Source organism: Triticum aestivum, chromosome 3B (genome assembly GCF_018294505.1).
Source record: "Triticum aestivum cultivar Chinese Spring chromosome 3B, IWGSC CS RefSeq v2.1, whole genome shotgun sequence".
Classification (NCBI taxonomy): domain Eukaryota; kingdom Viridiplantae; phylum Streptophyta; class Magnoliopsida; order Poales; family Poaceae; genus Triticum; species Triticum aestivum.
This window is the reverse complement of record NC_057801.1, coordinates 640,688,066-640,695,482: the sequence shown is the minus strand read 5'-3', so window position 1 is coordinate 640,695,482 and position 7,417 is coordinate 640,688,066. Positions and strand designations below refer to the sequence as shown.

At 38.3% G+C, this 7,417-nt stretch overlaps 1 long non-coding RNA gene across 3 annotated transcripts; it reads left to right on the top strand.

The window, feature by feature from the left end:
• Positions 1-3,020: 3,020 nt before the first annotated feature.
• On the top strand, positions 3,021-6,719 carry LOC123071418 (uncharacterized). 3 transcript variants are annotated; one of them, XR_006434314.1, is made up of 3 exons: positions 3,021-3,120; positions 3,305-3,474; positions 3,598-6,718. It is a non-coding gene; the product is annotated as an uncharacterized lncRNA (long non-coding RNA). The 3 variants fall into 3 exon arrangements; XR_006434315.1 differs by having other exon boundaries at positions 3,042-3,474; positions 3,598-3,761; positions 3,934-6,719; XR_006434316.1 differs by having other exon boundaries at positions 3,042-3,474; positions 3,598-4,447; positions 5,688-6,719.
• Positions 6,720-7,417: the final 698 nt, after the last annotated feature.

Here is a 7,417-nt window from a genome sequence, read left to right as displayed (position 1 = left end):
ACATATCATGTGACGAATAAAAATATAGCTCCGAGTAAGGTATACCGATAGTTTTGAAGACGAAAGAGGGGGTGCCTTCCGGGGCACCCCCAAGCTTAGGTGCTTGAGTCGTCCTTGAATATTACCTTGGGGTGCCTTGGGCATCCCCAAGCTTAGGGTCTTTCCACTCCTTATTCTCCTCATATCGATATCTCACCCAAAGCTTGAAAACTTCAATCACATAAAACTTAACAGAACTTCGTGAGATAGGTTAGTATGATAAAGAGTAAACCATTCACTTTGGTACTGTCAAAGACAAGTTTCATAATTGTTCTCACACAATGCCTACTGTATCATATCATTTCTACAATTTATATTGAGAAATATAAGTCATAGAAACTAGAAAACAAGGAAACTATGCAATGAAAACACAATCTGTCAGAAACAGAACAATATGAAATTATCTGAACAGCAACCATACTTCTGCTACTCGAAAAATTATGAAATAAATTGGTGGACGTGAGGAATTTGTCTATTAATCTTCTGCAAAAATAATCAACTCAAAATCACTCTTCTGTAAAACATGGCAGCTAATCGCGTGAGTGCAAAGTTTACTTTTTTTACAGCAAGATCACATTAACTTTCACCCAAGTCTTCCCAAAGGTCTTACTTAGCAATTTATTGAAACAAAAGCTATAAAACATGATTACTACAGTAGCTTAATCATGTAAACACACAAACACAACAAGGGTAGATATTGGGTTGTCTCCCAACAAGCGCTTTTCTTTAATGCCTTTTAGCTAGGCATGATGATTTCAATGATGCTCACATAAAAAAAAGAATTGAAACATAGAGAGAGCATCATGAAGAATATGACTAGCACATTTAAATATAACCCACTTCCTATGCCTAGGGATTTTGTGAGCACATAATTTATAGGAACAAGAATCAACTAGCATAGGAAGGCAAAACAAGTATAACTTCAAAATTTTAAGCACATAGAGAGGAAACTTGGTATTATTGCAACTCCTACAAGCACAAATTACTCCCTCATAATAATTTTCAGTAGCATCATGAATGAATTCAATAATATAACCATCACATAAAGCATTATATTCATGATCTACAAGCATAGAAATTTTTCTATCTCCACATAAGCAAAATTCTTCTCATTCGGAATAGTGGGATCACCAATTCCTAAAGTTGATACTCTTCCAAACCCACTTTAGATGATAGTATTATTAATACTCCAAAAGATATAAGTGAAGTTCATGGAGAATTCTACAATTAATATAGACTAACCAATATCCAATCTCAAAATATATAAGTGAAGCACACGAAGCATTCTATAAAACCATACTCAAAGGATTTAAGTGAAGCACAAAGAGCAATTCTACAAGATCATACTTAAAAGATTTAAGTAAAGCACATGAAGTATTCTATAAATCAATAAAGAGATATCTCATAATATCATGTTTATTAAAGTAAAATAAAAACACAAAGGACACAAATCATGTGAACAAAACAAAAACTGAGGTATACCGATATTTGTTGAAGAAGAAAGATGGGATGCCAACCGGGGCATCCCCAAGCTTAGATGCTTGTGTATCCTCTGAAATATTTATCTGGGGTGCCTTGGTCATCCCCAAGCTTGAACTATTTCCTCTCTTTATTCTTCTCACATTGGTAACTCCTCGTTCTTCGAACACTTTATCCACAAAAACTTAAGAAAAACTTTATGAGATCCGTTAGTGTAATAAAGCAAACTACCACTTTAAGGTACTGTAATGAATTCATTATTTATTTATATTGGTGTTAAACCTACTGTATTCCAACTTATCTATGGTTCATACCCCCCGATACTAGCCATAGATTCATCAAAATAAGCAAACAACACATGAAAAACAGAATCTGTCAAAAACAGGACAGTTGTAGTAATCTGGAAGTTTAGTAAACTTTTGTAACTCCAAAAATTATGAAATAAATATGAAAATTTGAAAACTTTGTACAGAAGTAATTTGCAAAAAAATTCATACCCATTTGACCTTCCAGTAAAAAATGTAAAATCGCGCGCTACAGCCAAAGTTTCTGTTTTTGTTCTGCACATAGTAAACAAGCAATCTAATCATCCTAAAACCAAAGCTTGGCACATTATTTTTATAATACAATGGATATATACAAGGGGATAATTATTTACAGAGAAACTTCCATGAAAAATTCTACATTGTTTCCGTGAGCATGAACACAAGTGCTCAAGGTCGACCCTCACTTCTTCAATGCATAACTTTCCAATCACTTCTCTTTTTGAAAAACTTTTTTTGCATGAAAGGCAAGTATTTTTTTTTGTATTTTCATTCTTTTAATTTTTTGTATGTTTCACCCACAACTAAACAGAAACAAAAAGTAAAAACAAAATCTACTAAGTGAAGAAAGCAAACAAGTACACACGAGAATATCAATCCCACGCTATTGCTCCCGGGCAACGGCGCGAGAAAAGAGCTTGATAATCCCCAAGTGCAGGGAATCATTGTAGCAATTTCCAAAGGTGGAAGTGATAAGTATGGAGTATCGAACCCACAAGGAGCTAAAGGTAAGATCAATATTCTCTCAAACCCTATCTGCCACTGATACGACTTTACGTACACCGAACGTTTGCTTTCAACTAGAAACGAGAAATAAAACTACGTTGTGGGTATGAAGAGGATAACTTTGCATGATATCGGAGAGCTAAAATATAAAAGTAGGTGTTGTTATCATAAAGGTAGAATATATTACTAAATATTATAAATAGCGAGTGTGGAATAATGATGGGTCGGTGTGCGGAATTATCCTAGGCAATTAAGAACAGTAAAACTGAACCACTTTGCTACCCTCTCACGCCCTCTGCATTTTCGTCCGTTGGATCGAATGATCTGGTCGTCGTCGGCCATCCGATCGCTAACTGGCGGGTCTGTCATTGAGGGAAGCTACTCCCGTAGAAAAATCTGAGCATCCTGGTTAATCGGGCCTGGCACCCGACTAAAGCCCATGAAGCATTCTCTATCGGAGGCACGATCCAGAGTCTCAACAGGAAAAAAAAAACTATACGAGAGCCACACGCACCCAGCTATCCCAATGTGAGCGAGCGTGGGGAAACCTAAGGTACGCCGCCGCCGCCGCCGCGAGACCGTGCGACGTCGCTCTAGTTCAGGAGACGACATCGAAGGGGCAGCGATCCCTTTCCCTTCAATCCCCCTCGCTAGCCGCTGCTGATGAATCATGCCCCCTCCGCTTTGCAGCTTCCTCGCTCTGGTTGTAACACTCTGTTTTTATGCTCCAATCTCAGGCCACCGAGGCATCATGGAAAGACTCGCCGCCTCCACCGACGATCACCTCAATCGGGAGGTCCCACCGCGATTTGTCAGCTCTACTAGCGGCGGTGCCAGCGACCCTAGAACCCTAGGCGAGCCCACGAGCAGTCGCTCAAGATGAACAATGTTGTTCTTTAATCTGCAGGTGCACCCCCTCCCCCCTAAGGCCATGTTCGTTAGTTGGAGTTTGATTCCCCAAGTAGAATCAACACCCGCGGGGTTTCAATTTCTAATCCCTGTATAATCTTCCTGTTGAAAATTTGTTCAGTTATGGGAGGGATAGAAGTGGATCTGAACAGTGGCAATGCTAACTGTAATCATCCATGGCTAGCAATTTGACAGTACTCCAAATAATCCATGACACCTCCAAGAAAGACAATTCTACACGACTGCGTACATAATCTTCCGGCCCGAAAAACATAAATCAGAAAGGTGAATATTGTGTACAGTCTGGGCTTTGCTACCCCTCCTCCCCATTAAAAATCATGATCTTTCTTTTTGTTTGTGTCCTACTGCCAATGTGTGCAATGTTCAATGTTGATTTGTGCTGCATTTTTTGCAAGAAAAGAATATGTTTCATCATGTCACCGGTCTGCATCTATAGGTGAAGTCAATGATATGGAGCACTTGGAACATGTGAGGTTGGCATGTCCTTGAGTGCAAGAGTTTAGCCACCAAGTTATGGTCTCTAACGATTAGTGGTATTTTTCTCAACTACTTCGATAAAAATCTAGGAAATATCACATATATCGTTCGCTTACACATCTTTGTTCCTTTATATTTCCTATTCAATTAAATGTATTTATATGTTATTTGGAGAGTGTACGTAGAGGCGGTGTTGCAGTTTTTACCGATTAATGATCAGATATTTTCTCTGGAAATATCTTAGCCAATTATTTGAGGCATTGGCCTTTATTGAAGGTGCCATGGTGTTTTCTCTCTAGAGAGATCTCAGCCAACTATTTGCGACATTGGCCTTTATTGAAGGTGCCATGGTTTTTCTCGTTAAAAATATCTCATGCAAATTATTTCCGACATTGCCATTTATTGAAGGTGCCATGGTGTTTTCATGATCTTTGAACCTTGGAGAAACATATGTTGTCTTCGACTATTGCCAGGTGCATGCCTATTTCTACTATTTGATTATTACAATTACTAAATGTATCGCAATTGTTGTAAGATGAACTTTCTGAGAATATGGCACATATAGGAATTATGAAGTGTGTTTTGATGGATACATCAAAGGAAATAGCGATGTCTAATTTGTGCTGAATATTACTTTGTATTAGTTCATACCTAAGCATACCTTTTTATTTGTACAATAAGAAATTTGTAACTAATCAAACCACTTCATACTGAAGTTTCTTGTTGTCGGTATTGCTCCTGGATCAATTTGCTACCATTCAGTTGAGCAGTGTGTAGTCCTTTTGCTCTGATGAAGACACAAGTGTATAATTTTCTCTTATAAATCATATGTTTGCATTGTAACTAAGACTAAGACCATCATTAGTAAAATTGTTCCAAGATTGATGTTATGCGTGACCATACATTTATCATATAAGTTGCATTGGATAATTAAAATATGTTTACCCCTCCAAGATTTTTTGTTTCACTGTATCACGTAGTTGATCAAGTTAAGCCTGTGGTTTTGGTCCCTCATCCCTGCGGCATGAGGTGAAGCTCTAGCTCAAATCTTCCTCCAGCAGCGATGGGAAAATTTATGCATTCATGGTCATATCAGTACTTTTGGCAGAAAGATGAACAGTACAACTTTTTGTCACCGTTAGTGCTTCATGCTGTGAGTGAAATTATATTGTTGATTTGCTACAAAAAATGTCATTCCAATAAATTTGACAGAGAGGGCGGGAATTTTCCTATGCAAACTGTACTTAAAGTCCCGTTTTATTGCTACTTGGTAATATATCCAATACGTACCCAATTTGTCCAACCATGCTGTCGTGTCACAGTGAAATACTACTACAGCTTGATGTGCTCAAAGCCTCAAACTAGAAATATATCAAAAATAAAAAACTATGTGAGTGAAAATGCACTCACTCTGATAGGAGCCATTTTGATCAATATATTTATCATATATGTTATTAGTGCAATTGCAATTATAACAAAGCTTCCTAATGTCAAAGGTTTGTCGGAGAGATAATGGTCTCCGCACTATTGCACTATAGCTCACAATGTATGACACATTATTCATTTTGTGCTACAAACTATTTCTCTAAATACCGACTATGTTGCTTCCATGCTTCCTTGCACTTGCTTTCTTTTTTTGCCTAATGGTTAAGGAGATTGTTTTTTACTTTTGTCTAATGGTTACTTTACCACTCATTCCTTGGCCTCCTATAGAAATATGTGTTGTCCTCTCTTTACCATTGGCTCCTTGGAAGCACTATGTTGCTAGCACCATGCATCCCGTGACAGCAATGAAAAACCTATTGCCTAAGCGGATGGGCGCGCAAATAAGGTACTGTTAAAAATCACATCCTTGTCTTCATCATCTATTGATTATTTCCAATCTAAAGATAGAGAACAACTTCTGTGGCAGCATGTGAGAGGCTAAATAAGGAGAGATAGTCCCCTCAGAAAATTTACTTTGCTTTGAAAAAGACAAAGAGTAAAACTTATATTCTAAATCTATGTTTGTTTTGCACTAAGCTAATAACCAGCATTAGTGTTTTTGTTCTAGGATCCATGCCATTAATTCATGCACATACATTTGTCCCCATGTTATTGATACTTAATATATCCTGCCTCCAAGTTTTACTGTAGACACATTGCCACATTTTGTACAATATGCATAAGCTTCTTATGTGTAGTATGTTTTAACATGTCCGTTCATGTCCATGCCTTTTTAAAAGTAGACTGAAAGTCATATTTCTAACACTCCCCAAGAGATTGTCGTGTTGATTCTTTGATAACTTTCACACGCGGGCATATTATATATGTAATATAGGGATGGATCTCTGAGTTGTTTCTACCTTTTTTTAGCAAACTCAGTTGTTTCTGTTGTATGTGGAAGATCTGTGCATGTGCTATATAACTTGTGTTGTTGGGTTTTCTTAGTGCATCGGCAATATGCGCACCCTCTTATGGCCCAATCTGTGAACATCGCTTCATTATGTTGATGCCATGCCAAAGAATGTTTAATGTACATGCGTCTTAGTAAAGCAAAACGATAACTAGGCCGACTGTCAATCATACATACGAAACACAATCTGGATCAAACTGACTTATCAGTTATAAGAATATACAACTTTCCATAGTTGTGACTATTTTTGGAAATTCTGATTATTTTATCGTCAAAATGAACGGGCGCAGCAACGCGCGCCATCAAGGATCTAGTTGTTAACAAGACCGGTAATCACTATTGCAATTTCATAAGAGGGAGAAGCATAAGCTAATATACTTTCTCTTCTTGGATCATATGCACTTATGATTGGAACTCTAATAAGCATCTGCAACTACTAAAGATCATTAAGGTAAAATCCAATCATAGCATTAAAGCATCAAGTCTTCTTTATTCCCATACGCCGTGACCCACTTATCCGTGTTTATGCTTCTGTCACTCAAGGAACGCAGACAATAAGTAAACCATAGACATATTGCAACGACCTACAGCGGGAATCCCTCACGCTTGCGCGACATGGAGGGTACAATAGGACAACAACAAAATAAAACATACAACTCATACCAATCTAGATCATCAATCAATCCAAAGAAAAATGATATCTACTCAAAACATCATAGGATGACAACACATCATTGGATCATAATATGTGGCATAAAGCACCATGTTCAAGTAGGGATTACAGCGGGGTGCGGGAGAGTGGACCGCGTAAAATAGATGAGGATGGTGATTATGATGGTGATGTTGATGAAGACGATCACCGCAATGATGATTCCCCTCCCGATGGCGCTCCAGCGCCACCGAGAGAGAGAAGGAGAGGTTCTCCCCCCTTGTGCTTCCTCCTCCATGGCCTTCCCCTGGATGGGGAGAGGTTCCCCTCTGGTCCTTAGCCTTCATGGCGATGATGGCCCCTCCGAGATCCTTCCTCATGGCCTCCGGCGATGATGGT